This window comes from Malaclemys terrapin, chromosome 2 (assembly GCF_027887155.1).
Source record: "Malaclemys terrapin pileata isolate rMalTer1 chromosome 2, rMalTer1.hap1, whole genome shotgun sequence".
Taxonomy (NCBI): Eukaryota; Metazoa; Chordata; order Testudines; family Emydidae; genus Malaclemys; species Malaclemys terrapin.
In genome coordinates, this window is record NC_071506.1 from 215648800 (window position 1) to 215664144 (window position 15345).

At 47.8% G+C, this 15345-nt stretch overlaps 1 protein-coding gene across 12 annotated transcripts in view; it reads left to right on the forward strand.

The window, feature by feature from the left end:
- Window positions 1–15345, forward strand: part of SLC4A7 (solute carrier family 4 member 7) — a 162616-nt gene that overhangs the window by 54551 nt on the left and 92720 nt on the right. The window lies entirely within an intron of this gene.

Consider the following 15345-nt stretch of genomic DNA (forward strand, 5'->3'; position numbering starts at 1 on the left):
ACGACGACCACGCGAGTGGCGTCGGACAAGCCTCCCTGGCACCGGACCTCGTCGGCACCGCAAGCACAGCAAGTGCCTCGGCGCCGGTCATTATCCCCAGGGCATAAAAAAGCCCATAAGACGGGGACCTCCGTGCCGAAGACGCCGGCTCCCCCAGTGCCGGGGGTAGAGCCGCGTCCGCCGGTGGAGCACCGGAAACAGGTGCCTCCAGCACCGTCGACTCCTGCGCCGAGACCGTTGAGTCCGGTGCAGATAACGTCTCCACCGAGGCCGGCGGTGATACAGTGCCTCCCGTCGACTCCAGAGACCTTCGCGGCGGCGAGAGACTTAATAGCTTTCACGGAGCCGGCACCGTCGGCACCGTTGACTCGCCCGGTCCAGTCGAGGGGGAAACCTGCCTTGATGCGCCCTCCATCCCAAGGGCTGGAACCTCGGCACCGATCCAGGTCCCGAAGCAGGTCCCCACGCCGCTCGCAGTCCCGGCGCCGAATATCACCTCGGCACCGGTCGTACTCGCGGCCAAGATCTTCTTCGCGGCACCGCTCTACGTCTCGGCACCGCTATGATCGTCGGCACCGATCAACGTCGAGACGTAGTTCTCGGCACCGCTACGGTCGACGCTCGACGTCGAGAGGCCGCTCCCGGCACCGGGCATACTCCAGGTCCTCGTCGAGGTCCAGATCCGACTCCCGGCACCGACGAGGTCATCGGCACCGGTCGCGGTCCCGGCACCGATCGCCGGCACCGCGTAGAGATAGATCATCTCCGGACCGGCACCGTGCGGCACCGCAGCCCACGGGGATCGTCTCGACGCTCGCGGCACCGCCGTGGCCATCGAGATCGGTGTCTCGCTCCTCGGAGGACCTCTCGAGATCGGCATACCCCCCTCAGGGGCAAGCCGAGGAACAGGACTTGGGCCATTGGCAGGACACGACAGAGGACCATTCTCATGGCCCATCTCACTGGTCGTTTTGGACCCCGTGGGCGTACCATCAGGCGCAAGGGGCTCCAATTGCTTCGACCTCTCGCTCCGGTCACTCCGTCAGAAGAGCCCCGGAGTCCACCATTTCTCGGCCTCCGCCAGGGGGCATGGAGGCTTCTGTGTCCGCACCACCTGACGCCCTGGACCCAGGCGCAGGTGATGCTCCGGCCCAGGAACAGGGAGACCAGGACCAGCCCTTGGATCCTGTGCCACCGGAGGCATCTTCCTCTTCTTCTCCGGATGAGGCAGTGGCGGGCACATCGTGCACAGGTCCACCTCCAATAGATCTTCGGGCTCACCAGGATCTTCTGCGTAGGATGGCCCGTAATATGGACCTGCAGGCGGAGGAGATAGTGGAGGTGCACGACCCGATCGTGAATATCCTCGGAGCGGATGCCCCATCGAGGGTGGCGTTACCCCTGATCCGCACGATACAGGCCAATGCTTCTACGATATGGCAGACTCCTGCCTCTATCCCACCCACAGCGAGAGGGGTGGAAAGGAAATACTTTGTCCCGTCTAAAGACTACGGGTACTTGTATACCCACCCCCAGCCGTGTTCATTGGTGGTGGCATCAGTTAACGCAAGGGAGCGCCACGGTCAGCAGGCCGCAGCGCCCAAATCAAAGGAGGCTAAGCGCCTCGATTTATTCGGCCGTAAAGTTTACTCAGCCGGAGGGCTGCAACTTAGAGCGGCTAACCAGCAGGCGCTCTTGAGCCGCTATAGCTTTAACTCCTGGAACTCTATGGGGAAGTTCAAGGAGTTGGTTCCCCAAGAGTCCAGGGAGGAGTTTGGAGCCCTGATAGAGGAGGGTAAGAAGGTGGCTCGGACCTCCTTACAGGCCTCCTTAGACATAGCGGACTCTGCTGCGAGAACCCTGGCCTCAGGTATCGCTATGCGGAGGATCTCCTGGCTCCAGGTCTCGGGTCTGCCTCAGGAACTGCAGCAAACCCTGCAGGATCTACCCTTCGAAGGTCAAGGGTTGTTTTCAGAAAAGACGGACTCTCGCCTGCAGAGCCTCAAGGACTCCAGGACGATCATGCGTTCCTTGGGGATGCATGTTGTGGGCCCTCAGCGCAGGCCATTTAGACCGCAGCCTCAGCGCTTCTACCCCCCCCCCGCCTCGTCAGAGACAGGACTCGGCCCGGAGGCGAGGGCGAGGTGGTAGAAGAAGGTGGACCGGCCCTCAACCTGGTCAGAACCAGGGGCCACCTAGACCACCTTCAGGCCCCAGGCAGAACTTTTGAAGGTGCGGTCGAGGACGGCGCCCCAGTCATCCCCCAGGATCCAGCCCCATCCTTTCGGGATCGCCTTTCCCATTTCCACCATGCCTGGTCCCTTATAACCTCGGACCGTTGGGTCCTTCGCACGGTGGACAGGGGATATGCTATCCAGTTTTCTTCAATTCCCCCCTCCTCCCCCCCCTTCCCCGTCCCTCTTCAGGGACCCTTCTCACGAGCAACTTTTTATACAGGAAGTTTCCACGCTCCTTGCTATGGGGGCCATAGAGGAGGTTCCAGTGGAGTTAAGGGGCAGGGGATTCTATTCCCGTTACTTCCTCATTCCCAAGTCCAAAGGAGGTCTGCGACCTATCTTGGACTTGCGCGGACTCAACAAATTCGTAGTAAAGTTGAAGTTCCGCATGGTCTCTTTGGGGGCCATTTTCCCTTCCCTCGATCCTGGAGACTGGTTCGCCGCCCTCGACATGAAAGACGCATACTTTCACATTGCAATTTACCCGCCTCACAGACGCTTCCTGCGATTCGTGGTAAACATGGTGCACTACCAATTTGCAGTCCTTCCCTTCGGCCTATCCTCGGCCCCAAGGGTGTTCACGAAATGTATGGCTGTCGTGGCAGCGTACCTTCGTCGGCAAGGGATACAGGTGTTCCCGTACCTAGACGACTGGCTGGTACGCGGTCGCACCAAGGAGCAAGTTCAAGCTCACGTCCTCATAATAGTGCACACATTCAACAAGTTGGGTATCCTACTCAACAAGGACAAATCCACTCTAGAACCTACCCAGAGAATAGAATTCATCGGCGCAGTTCTAGACTCCAGACGTGCACAAGCCATCCTGCCAGACAACCGATTTGGCACCATCACGAGCCTCATTCAAGGACTCAAGGCCTTCCCAAGTACCACGGTGAGGTCGTGCCTTACCCTGCTGGGTCACATGGCTTCCTGCACGTACGTAACCAGGCATGCCAGACTTCGGCTTCGCCCACTCCAGACCTGGGTGTCGTCAATATATCGACCAAATCGGGACAGCCTGAACATGGTGGTCACGGTCCCGAACTCGGTCCTGACCTCCCTCACATGGTGGCTAGACCACAAGGTGGTTTGCGAGGGGATGCCATTTCACGCCCCACAACCCTCTCTGCACCTGGTCACAGACGCTTCATCCCTGGGTTGGGGCGCCCATCTCAACGAACACCATACCCAGGGCCTGTGGACTGTACCCCAGATAGCCCTGCACATCAATGTTCGGGAACTGATGGCGGTGCGCCTGGCGTGCCAGGCATTTCTCAATCTCCTACGTGGCCGCTGTGTGTTAGTTCTCATCGACAACACCACGGCCATGTTTTACATCAACAAGCAAGGAGGAGCACGTTCGTCAATTCTATGCCAAGAGGCCATTCGCCTGTGGGACTTCTGCATCGCCCACTCAATCCATCTCACGGCATCGTTCCTCCCTGGAGTCCAGAACATTCTGGCGGACCGACTCAGCAGGTCCTTTCAAACACACGAGTGGTCTATCCGTCCGGACATCATACATTCCGTTTTCCAGAAGTGGGGGTTTCCCCAGATAGACCTGTTTGCATCTCGAGACAACAGGAAGTGCCACGTGTTCTGCTCCCTGCAAGGTCGAGCTCCGGGCTCCCTCTCGGATGCGTTTCTCCTTCCCTGGAAAGACCACCTGTTTTATGCCTTTCCTCCGTTTCCTCTGGTCCACAAGGTACTGCTCAAATTGCGCAGAGACCAGGCACAGGTGATTCTGATCGCCCCAGCGTGGCCGAGACAACATTGGTACACCACGCTGTTGGAGCTCTCGGTTCAGACACCGATCCCGCTTCCATTATGCCCGGATCTCATCTCTCAGGACCACGGCCGCCTGCGTCACCCCGACCTGCAATCACTCCACCTCACGGCGTGGCTGCTCCATGGTTCACCCAGGCAGAGCAGCAGTGCTCGCACTCTGTCCAACAGATTCTGCTGAGCAGTAGGAAGCCCTCAACACGGACCACGTACCTGGCCAAGTGGAAGCGGTTCTCCTGTTGGTGCGAACAACGAGCCATGTCCCCGTTGCAGGCACCCATTCCTCTCATTTTGGAATATCTCCTCTCCCTAAAACAGCAGGGGTTGGCGATATCTTCAATTAGAGTTCACCTGGCCGCTATATCGGCCTTTCACCCAGGGGAACTCGCGTCCTCGGTATTCTCTAACCCGATGGTCGTTAGATTCCTCAAGGGCTTAGACCGGATGTACCCACAACAACGTCAGCCCGTTCAGACGTGGGATCTCAACCTGGTTCTCTCAAGCTCACAGGTCCTCCATTCGAGCCACTGGCCACCTGTTCACTTTTGTACCTATCCTGGAAGACAGCCTTCCTTGTAGCCATCACCTCAGCAAGGCGCGTTTCTGAACTCAGGGCGCTTACATCTGAGCCCCCTTATACAGTTTTCCATAAGGATAAAGTGCAGCTTCGTCCACATCCTGCCTTTCTCCCTAAGGTGGTTTCTCCTTTTCATATCAACCAGGACATCTTTCTCCCGGTCTTTCATCCCAAACCACATGCCACTCGCCAGGATCAACGTTTGCATTCCCTGGACGTACGAAGGGCCCTGGCCTTCTATATTGACCGCACAAAGCACTTTAGAAAGACGACGCAACTCTTCGTTGCAGTGGCCGACCGAATGAAAGGCTCACCGGTCTCCTCACAACGCCTATCCTCCTGGATTACGTCTTGCATCCGGACTTGCTATGACCTGGCAGGTGTCTCAGCACCGCACCTCACCGCTCACTCCACGAGGGCCCAGGCTTCCTCGACGGCTTTCCTGGCACAAGTTCCGATACAGGACATTTGTAGAGCAGCGGTTTGGTCATCAGTCCACACATTTACAGCTCACTATGCACTAGTGCAGCAGTCCAGAGACGATGCTGCTTTCGGATCAGCGGTTTTGCACACAGCAATGTCTCACTCCGACCCCACCACCTAAGTTGGGCTTGGGAGTCACCTAATGGAATGGATATGAGCAAGCACTCGAAGAAGAAAAGACGGTTACTCACCGTTGTAACTGTTGTTCTTCGAGATGTGTTGCTCATATCCATTCCAAACCCGCCCCCCGTCCCCACTGTCGGAGTAGCCGGCAAGAAGGAACTGAGGGGGCGCCGGGTCGGCTGGGGTATATATTCAGCGCCATGAAGGCGCCACTCTAGGGGGCTCCACAGCCGACCCGCCGGTGTTGCTAGGGTAGAAAATCTTCCGACGATCGTGCACGCGGCGCGCACACACCTAATGGAATGGATATGAGCAACACATCTCGAAGAACAACAGTTACAACGGTGAGTAACCGTCTTTTATAAAGTGGTGGGTGGTTGTGTGTGGTGTGTGGTTTTTTTTTTTTTTGAGGAGGGATTTGAAGGTGGATAATGAGGTAGCTTTGTGGAGATATATGTATATATAGGGAGCATCTCCCAAGCATGAGGCAGCTTGAAAGAAAGCACAAATGTGTGTTTGAAAATCTAACAAGTGGGGAATCAGTGCTGGTGTAAAATAAATCTGAAATTAAAGAATTAGGCTTAGTTTAAGTTTGGCTAAGGAATTATGTATGTGTTGTAAAGAGAGGCCCTGACTAGCAAATGGAAGAAAGGCCTTGAAAATGAGTTATATATTGGATGTCTGGTTCAAAGAATAACTAATGAAATAAGGGGAAGTTTCTAAAAAGAAGGCCGCTCTGTCTGACTGATAGCGTTGACGAGTTTTAAATAAGATGGAGAATCTGACTTCAAACAAGCCAACCTGTTCCTTTCCACGCAGCACACAAGTGTTACTTCAAAAATTAGGGCCTATGTGAACCCAGGTACAAAGGAAAAACTGTTGGTCAGCAAGAAGAGGAGGAAGAAGTAGGGAGGAAAGGCCTTGGGAAGAAAGGTTGTAAATCCTAAGCGTGAATTGTGTCTCATTGGTTTTTAGCTGAAGTTAATAATTAGCAATGACCTCATTTGTTGAAGGGTATAAAAAGTTATGAATTTGAGTGTTCTTTTTCAGACTCTACCTGATGATGCTATAACATCCTAGCATGAGACTACTTTCCCTAAGTGTGGCCTATTTGTGAGGATACTGACCACATACTTATAAATACTTTGTTACTGTAGTCAATATAGTGACTGCTTATTTTTAGGCTGTCAGGCATGTTTAGAGTAATTGTATAAAATACCATTTGGTTTTTGGACTAAATAAAGGAATTATGGTTAAATACAGTGTGTCTTGATTTCCCATATTAATATGAATTTCAACAGCTGGCGTCATGGGCCAATTGGAGGCGAATATCAACAGCTCGATAGTGAATGAGAAATGATAGGTGGGGTGGGTAGGCCATAAAGGGCCTTGAAAGTGAATACAAGCAGCTTATGGTTGATGCAAAAGAGGAGGAGGGAGCCAGTAGAGGGAATCAGAGCGGGATAACATGGCCGAAGTGACAGGTTAGGAAAATGATCTGATTACCAAAATTCTGAATGGATATGAGCTGGTCAAATTGCATTTGTCAGGACCAGAGAGAAGGATGTTGCAGTAATTGAGATGTTGAGAGCTTTGGTGAGAGTTTTAGCTGTATGGATGGATAGGAAAGGCCTTTTCTTGGAGATGTTATATAGAAATAATTGGCAAGATTTAGCTATGACCTGAATGTGAGAACTAAGTTACGAGTCAAAAATGATGCCCAGGTTACTGGCTTGAGTGACAGGCAGGATGGTGGCGTTGTCCACAGCAGTTGAGAAAGGAGGTGAAAGTGAGGGGGACATGGGGAGGGAGGAGGGAAGATTAGGAGCTCTGTTTAACCATGTTTATCTTGAGCTGATGGTTAAACATCAGCAAGGAGATGGCAGAAGAGACAGGCCAAGATTTTAGTTTTGGCAGGAGACAGGTAGACGTACAAAGGTAGATCTGAGAGTCATCAGCATAGAGATGGTGTCACAGGGTCTTGTCTAGGCTCCAGCCTGTAACCAGTCTCCTGGGGGTGACTTGGATAGTGTGCCGGGCCCCAGAGACCAATTCAGTTCTACAAGGGGCAGGCCTGTGGCCTCCAAGACTCTTAAGATTGGGGCCTTCGGCACCAATGATCTATCTCTCTCCATGGATCCCTGCAGTGAATCCAGCCAAGCCAGAGTCCTGTGGGAGGCGTGTACTGTATCCTCTAAGGGCTCAGGGCTCTCACTGAGTATTTGCAGTGACACGAGGCTGCTTTTTTTTTTCAAAACAAGGTAACTATTAATCACCTGGCATACAGAATCTAAAGGTGCATAGGTTAGCACAGAGAGGTGGAAGTTAAGTCAAAGTTCATCCTGGCCTACCCAGTGCCATCAGCCAAACAGTGATGGACTCCATTCCTGGCTATCTTCTTTGTCCCTCTTTGTCTCCACAGGTCAGAGCTTCCTAGTCCCTCCAAAAGTGCCCATCATGTTCCAGTCTCCAGACGTTTTTGTATTCTCCAGCTCAGTTCAAATGTTGTGCATGCTGGGGTTTCCTGCTGTTAGGTGTTTGTTGTTCAGTCATTGGGGCATCTTTGTCTTGCTGGATCCTCTGTTGATGATGGGGTTAGTTTCAACCAGTTCTTTAATGACCTTATTTGTTTCTCCCAGACAGCTAACTCACATGCATACCTCATGCCTTCTGTGCTGTTCTAGGAGCAGATTAAAAAAAACCTTTTAAAAATGCAAAGTGCAGAGAGAAACAGGGGTACATATAAGGGTCATAAAAATATTACAGAAAATTCCTGCTTTGACATACACCTCTACATAACGCAGTCCTCAGGAGCCAAAAAATCTTACCGCGTTATAGGTGAAACTGCATTATGTCGAACTTGCTTTGATCCACCGGAGTGTGCAGTCCCGCCCCCCGGAGCACTGCTTTACCGCGTTATATCTGAATTTGTGTTCTATCGGGTTGTGTTATATCTGGGTAGAGGTGTATATGGTAGTTGAATTTGTGTTTGTAGATAAGATTACCCAGAGAAGGTGTAGATGGAGAAGAGAATGGGGCCCAAGGACAGAGCCTTGTGGAACCCCCACTGAAAGTTAAAGTGGGAATAAGGAGGGCCCTCCAAAGGGCATGCTGAACAAGTGATTAGGGAGGTAGGAAAACCAGGAGAGGACATACTGTCTCAGCACTCAAAGTGGGTGGGTATTCTAACCTTTTTAATTTTTATTTACTTGTGTTGTGATACAGTGCCTAGGAGACCCAGTCATGGACCAAGATCCATTATGCTGCTATAGGCCACTCATTCTGCTGCAGAATGCTTCTACTAGCCTGCAGTACTGGGTTGTCTCCTCGCTGCAGTACTTCTGGGGTCATTGCAAGCTGTGGTTTAAAATCCATAATCTTGGTGCTCCCTCTTTCCCAAGCTGCCTAGATGTCCTGCCTACAGCAGAAATACCAGATGGCCCTGGCTTCCTTTCTAAAAGACCATTTTCCTAGCATTAGTTAGCAAGTAGTGAGTTTGTAAGGGTTAAAACCCCTTTCTTCTAAGCTTTCTGCCTTGGGGAAGGAAGTATGTTTGGTGCATTTGGTCTGTGCAGACACCTTTCTTGTGTGCACTCTGAGACTTTCCATTCCCCCTCTAAGTGGGAGTATTGTAGAACAGGCAAATAAGTGCTCCGAATTTAAGGTATGCACAGTTTGTGGATGTCTGTTATAATGGGTAGCAGAATGGGACTTGTACCTTGCCTATTCTCATCCAGTCTGCCAGAGAAAAGAGCTCTGTATCTTAAAGGCAGGAAGGGGTCTCAATCCTACTCCTCACAGCCTCGATTTCACCATTGAGAGCAAACAGCACTGGGAAGTCCATACTGTCCAGAACATAGAGATAGGACTCAGTTTCTCATACAGTCAAATCATTAGAGCATATTTTGGGGAAGGAGAGATTAAGTCTTGCTGGGTGTATTTAAATGCCATCTGTCTTTAATGAGTACAGCTCTAAGGGGTACCAAAGTCCCTCCTACAATACTCGTATGGGTGCTCAGCAGTCTGGGGAAGCAGGTGAGCATTCTTTCAGTTTTCTGTGGCTCACCAGCAGAATCTTCCCACAACTACAGGAATTCATCCTAGGGTCTGTCCTAGGTCAAAGTATCCACAGATGAAAAACATGCTGCTCCCCTTTTAGAAACAGCCAGTAAGAGGCATGTCAGAAAAGCACTAAATCACCCTGCCCCTTCTCCCCTCCCCACTTTTTTTGGGACAGCATAGTCATTGCTTATAAAAAATATATATATATTCAAGAAGAGTAAAAGGTCTAATAAAAAATAAAGGAAGGAAAAAATCCCCAAAGCATTTAATTCCTATTCCTTAACAAAAAAGAGCAAAACTGAAATTTCAATCTATTGAATTTGTCCAGAATGAGTTTTAACTTTTGCTTTTGTTTTCTACCCCCACTGCTCTCTTCCGGCTTTCTTTTTGTGTCTGTAGGATCAGCACAAGTAATATTTCACACATGGAAACCACTGGAGACTGCAAAGGGACAGTTGGTAACGCTAATCAGTTTATTCTGTGCTGTTTACATGGAATTGCCAGAGAAGGGAAACTAAATAGGTTCACACAGTCCTAGTTAGTTTACTCTTTATCCAGAAACTAGAATGCAGGCTTATGCCTCCTGACTTTTTTTTTTAAATGTGAAGCTATAACAGCTGCCTCTTTAGCTTTATTAGCTAAAACTGGCCTGGCAGATTTTATATGATTATTGGAAGTCTATACCCTATATATCTATCTTTAGCAAGAGAGACGCTATGTCTTGAAGTTAGTATTATAGTTTAACTGAACAGTTAATTACCTTATGTCTGACCTAGGTTTAAAATACCTGTTTTTTGGTTCTAACTGATTTTACAAATATGATGCCCCTAGTGTAGTATTGTCTTCCCAAAGAATGAAGGTTATGAATGATATGCTTTCTGGATGTAAAATGTTTGTGGTTCCTAGTAGTTTATTCTTGGAAGAGTCTCTGCATAAATTGGATACACTGAGATAGCAGTGTAACAGGACGGTTTACAAGGGCACGCATGCCTTTTAGTAATCTAATCTCAATAGATGTTCCGCTTTCATGTGATGGAGATTTGAAGGCCACTTCTGTATGTGCAAAATTGGCAACGTATCTCTTTCATTTGTGTCATTAAGAACAACGGATGGTAAATAGTAATGTCAGCTTAAGTGATACTGCAAAATACAGTTTCAAAATGTGGTGTTGAGAAACTTATTCCACTTGTAGCTTTTTTTTTTAAATGTTCACTTGTTCTATCTGCTATTACACTGTGGACTTTCACAATGGTCTGGGCAAAACTGTCTTCATTTGGTGCTCTAAAACTTTTCCTTTAAACACCATATTTAAAGCAATGTAGGTGACTTGAAAATCACACTTTTTTTTCTCTGAAAATCGTATACCCTATATAGTTAAAAGTAACCGCTCAAATACTGTAACTGAAAGAAGGTAATGGGGCGAGATTTATTTTCAGTTTAATTTGTGTTTTTTGATAGCACAATGTCACATACTGGACTGTTGTGTTCTTAAGCATACTCGAGGCATAATTTAATTTTTTATTCATTTGTAATACTTAGTTATTCCTTCCTTCTAATAATTTTTCTTTCAACTTGTCTGTCTTTCTGATAATGGGTTGCCCAGGATTTAATTAATCTGATGTCATGCACCAGAGTCATGTAAACCCTGATCCTTCATCATGAAAGTCAGTGGGAACTTTGCCATTGACTTCAATGAGTTTGTATGATGATGTGCATAGATAATTATTATACTTGTCTCCATGCTTTTGTGATGTTATACCCTTGTCTATTTAGCTCAATATTACATTGGGCTAATTTGCAGCCTTATTGAATAGCAGACATATCTCCACATGACCCTGTAGGTCTTTTTCAACACGACTCTTTCCAGACTTTTCCGTCCTGTTGGATCAATGCATGACATTGGTTTTTTCCCTAGATATATTACCAGGGTGCACTTCCGAGAGTCGATCCAGTTATTCATGGCGGACAGAATGAAAGGTCTTCCGGTCTTTTCTCAGCGAATTTCGTCATTGATCACATCCTGCATCCTGGAGTGCTACAATCTGGCGAAGGGGCCCACTCCTCCGATCACTGCGCACTCCACCATCATGGAGAAGCCTTAGGACCTTAATACATTTGGGAGGGCAGCCAAATCTGGCCAGCACCTTCCACAGGGATTCATGATTCATGGAGTCGAAGGCCTTTGTCAAATCGATTTGAAGGCCATGTACAGGTCCTTATTTTGCTCCCAAGACTTTTTCTGGATTTGGCAGGCAATGAAGATCCTGTCGGTTGTCCCGCGGGATGGTCTAAAACCACACTGAGATTCTGGCAATATTTCCTCAGCAAGGGGAAGTAATCAGTTTAAGAGGATATGAGCAAGAATTTTCTCTGCTGTAGATAGCAAGGCAATGCCTTGTTAAGTTGGAATGTGGAAGGTATCTCCTTTCTTAAAGATTGTAACAATGTTGGCGTTTCTCGGTCTTCTGGAATCTTCTCATTATACCAGATATGAAGAAAGTTTGTGGAGCTTCCTTAGCAGTTCTTCACCTCCAAACTTGTAGACTTCAGGTGGTATGCCATCTGGCCCTGCTGCCTTGTTGTCCTTGGTTTGCGTATTTGATGGTGGTGGGGGGGTCGGCAAGAGATTCTTTCATGTTGTTGAGGTATAGATAAAGAGAATTGACTCATGGTTCAGGAGTAACTCAAAATGCTCATTCCACCTGGCTTTGATGGCGCTGCTGTCCTTAAAATACGTTGACCCCTCTTTGGGCTCGGAGTGATATGGGACCATGGACCATAAATGGCTCTTATTGTCTGAAAAAAGCTCCTTATGTCATGTTTATCAGCATAAATCTCAATCTCCTTGGCCTTTTCTCACCACCACTTATTTTTAATGTCATGGATTTTCCTTTGGGCTTCAGCCTTGAGTTGCTTGTATGACTTTTTCCCCCTCCCCCCCCCCCCTCATGTAATATGTCATTTTGCCATATGCAATGAGCTTTTCTTTTCTGGTTGAGCAGGCCCTGAATCTTAGCATCATTTTCATCAAACCAATGTTGGTGATGGTGGGTGACACAGCCAGTGAACTCAGCATATGCTGAGAGAATGGCAGTCTTTAATCCCTTCCAGAAATTTTCATTATAATTGTCCGCTATAGGCATAGTGGCGAACCTTTCTTGGAGACACTACTGAAGTTTCCCGAGTCACTATATCTTCAAGGGACTTGACACTGAATTTCTTTTGTACAGATTTTGCCTGCCTTGAAGTGATCTAGAAATTCATGGTAGATCTAATAAGGTGATGGTTTGTCCAACAGTCATCGGTTCCAGGCATGGCACCTTTGATGCGGACATCCTTCTGATCTCGAGCCTAACAATAGCATAGTCAAGAAGGCACTAATGCCTGGAGCGAGTCTCTCTCCAGGTGGTCTTATACGTTTTACTTTGTCTAAAGAGGGTGTTCGTGATGACCAGGCCGTGTCCTACACATTTGCTCAGGAGGAGGATGCCATTGGAATTGGCCTTTCCTACTCCTCCTTTTCCAGTAGTGCTATTCCAGAGATCTGACTCATGCCTGACTCTAGTGTTAAAATCTCCGAGGAGAATGATCTTGTCCTCCTTGGGAGTGTTGGTCAGGACTCTGTCAAGATCCGTATAGAATTGTTCCTTGACAGCATCAACTGTTGGGGCATATGCCCTGATGACAGCAGCAGACTGGTTGTTTCTGAGCTTAATACGAAGAGTCATAAGACATTCTTTGATTCCCACAGGAAATTCTGTAAGCTGACTGACAAACTTATTCCTACTTGCAAAACCGATACCATGAATGTGCCTGTCCTCTGCAGATTTTCCTTTACAGAAAAAGGTGTGGCTTCCATTTTCTTCTCTCAGTTGACCTTCATATGGGCACGTTGTCTCACTCAGGACAGCAACGTTGAGGTTTAGTTCCCTGGCAATGATAGCAGTTCTTTGTTCCAGTTGTACATCATCTTTGTCCATCAGGATGCAAACATTCCATGTAGCAAAAGTCACTGTCTTATAGCTTCGACTGCAGGCAGAGTGATCCCACTGGACCAGGTAATCCACTCAGGAGTGGGTGAGACAGCCTAGGTTTAGGGCACCTTTTCTAGCCCTCTCCCCGTGCAGGGTGAGCAGAGGGGATCCTAAAGAGGACTGCTCAGTCATGATAGTAGCTGCCGAATTACACCCCTGACTCAGTCCAGGTGCCAGACAACCATCTAACTACTGCCGCCTATGTGCAGATTTGTGGATAGGGACTGCCAGATTCACTAATCCTGTCTCCGTCACCACTGGTCTGTCTCCACAGGATTTGGAAGGTTGGAAAGATGTTATTTTCCATGGTAGAAGCTTGCGCATGATTTCTTTTAATGTGGGGAAGCTGGTGTGCCTACAAAGACGACACGATCATGACAAGCTGGAGGTCTGGGGCCCAGTGGCAGGGAAAGTCCAAGACGACTAGAGATCTCCAACTTGCTGCAGCCTTCATCCGCTTTCATAGCTGCTGAGATCCAAAGAACCTCTTCTGCCTGATCCGCAGTTGAGGACTTAGGGGATTGGACTGTGCTTTGTCTGGGACCTCCCCTCAGACCTGTTCACGTTGGGAGACCCTACCAGGAGCATGAAGCTCCCAAAAACATAGCTCTAAGGATCATTGGAATATGCAAGCCTCTTCACCACAACAAGGTTACTATGCTACATCAAGGCCCTCTTCAGGGCAATTTTAAGTTGTACAGATAGTTGCAGAGTGACTTTGACTCTCATACTATTTGTTCATGCTGGCGAAGCTTACATAGACGGTCTCTACAAAAGTATGCTGTTCAGCATATTTTTCTACAGTCTTTGGATTGAGTTTTAGTTCTAAGTCATTTAATAAACCAGCACGGGTTATCTTATTTAAGTAAACTTCTTCCACTGTTGAACATAAACTGCTTCTTGTCAGTATCTTTTATCCTTAAACTTTAATGTTTATTTCTTGAGGAGGAGCAATCTAGAACCTTGGAAAAATCCAGTTATTCTGTGAATCTGAACGCTGAAATTTTTTGGTCTAGCATTTTATGAAGACAGTCTGATATTTCTGTAGTGCAGTGCATTTATTTAGAGGCACTGTGACCTGGAAGCATAAGCTATTTGCCTTCAATTTTAAGGCCTTAAAGACCTCTATCTGTCTCTTGTTCAACATCAAAAGGCTGCCTCCTGATTAGCCAGATGTCAGTCACCATCACTCGTTAAAATTTCAAACAAACACCTTTATATATTCTCCCCGGATGCCTGCCTTTCATGCTTGCAAGAAGCTCCCCATAAACATCTGCAAAGGTACCTCATTATCTACCTTTAAATCCCTCCTTAAAACTCTCCTTGGTTATGATGCCTACAGAAAACTTGAACGGATAGGCTGCTGGTGCTGAGACCACTGCCTAGCATATTGATCACTATCTCGTTGTTTCCTTGTACCCCCCATCTGTCTCTATCTAGCTCTTCTTGTCTCTTACTTAGATGGTAAGTTCTTTGTGCTAATGACTTTCTTCTTGTTTTGTGTTTGTACAGCATCTAGCGCAACGGCCTCCTGGTCACTGACTGGAGCTACTATAATACAAATACATCACTTCTGCTGCATCCCTAATCTATCCTATTTAATTTAATGTGGCATTAGCCAAAACAGTGCTCTAAAGTTTTTGTGTGTGCCATTGTCAGGACAGCTCGATCCAGTTTTGTTTGGTCACGAGAAGCGCATGCAGTCAAAAGATAAATGCATATGTACAAAAGGTATTCTGTAGTGTCTTCTCAGTCTAAGTGAAATATTTTGTAAGTTCTCCTTTACTATTAGGTAATGTCAATTGTTTTAATGATGCACAGGATCATAGTGATATTTCATCATAGTGATATTTCCTACAAGCAGAATATTTTCCTTCAGTAGTAAAAGGATTTTTTTCATAGAAAATAAAAAGATATTTCTACATATAACTCCACTTCCTCTTCTTCCTCCTCCACAAGTTGGCCTCTTTATTTTATTATTGTATCAGAAAATGGATATAAAACAACTTCTGAAGCAGGAATTTGAACTCTGCTGTCTTTATAA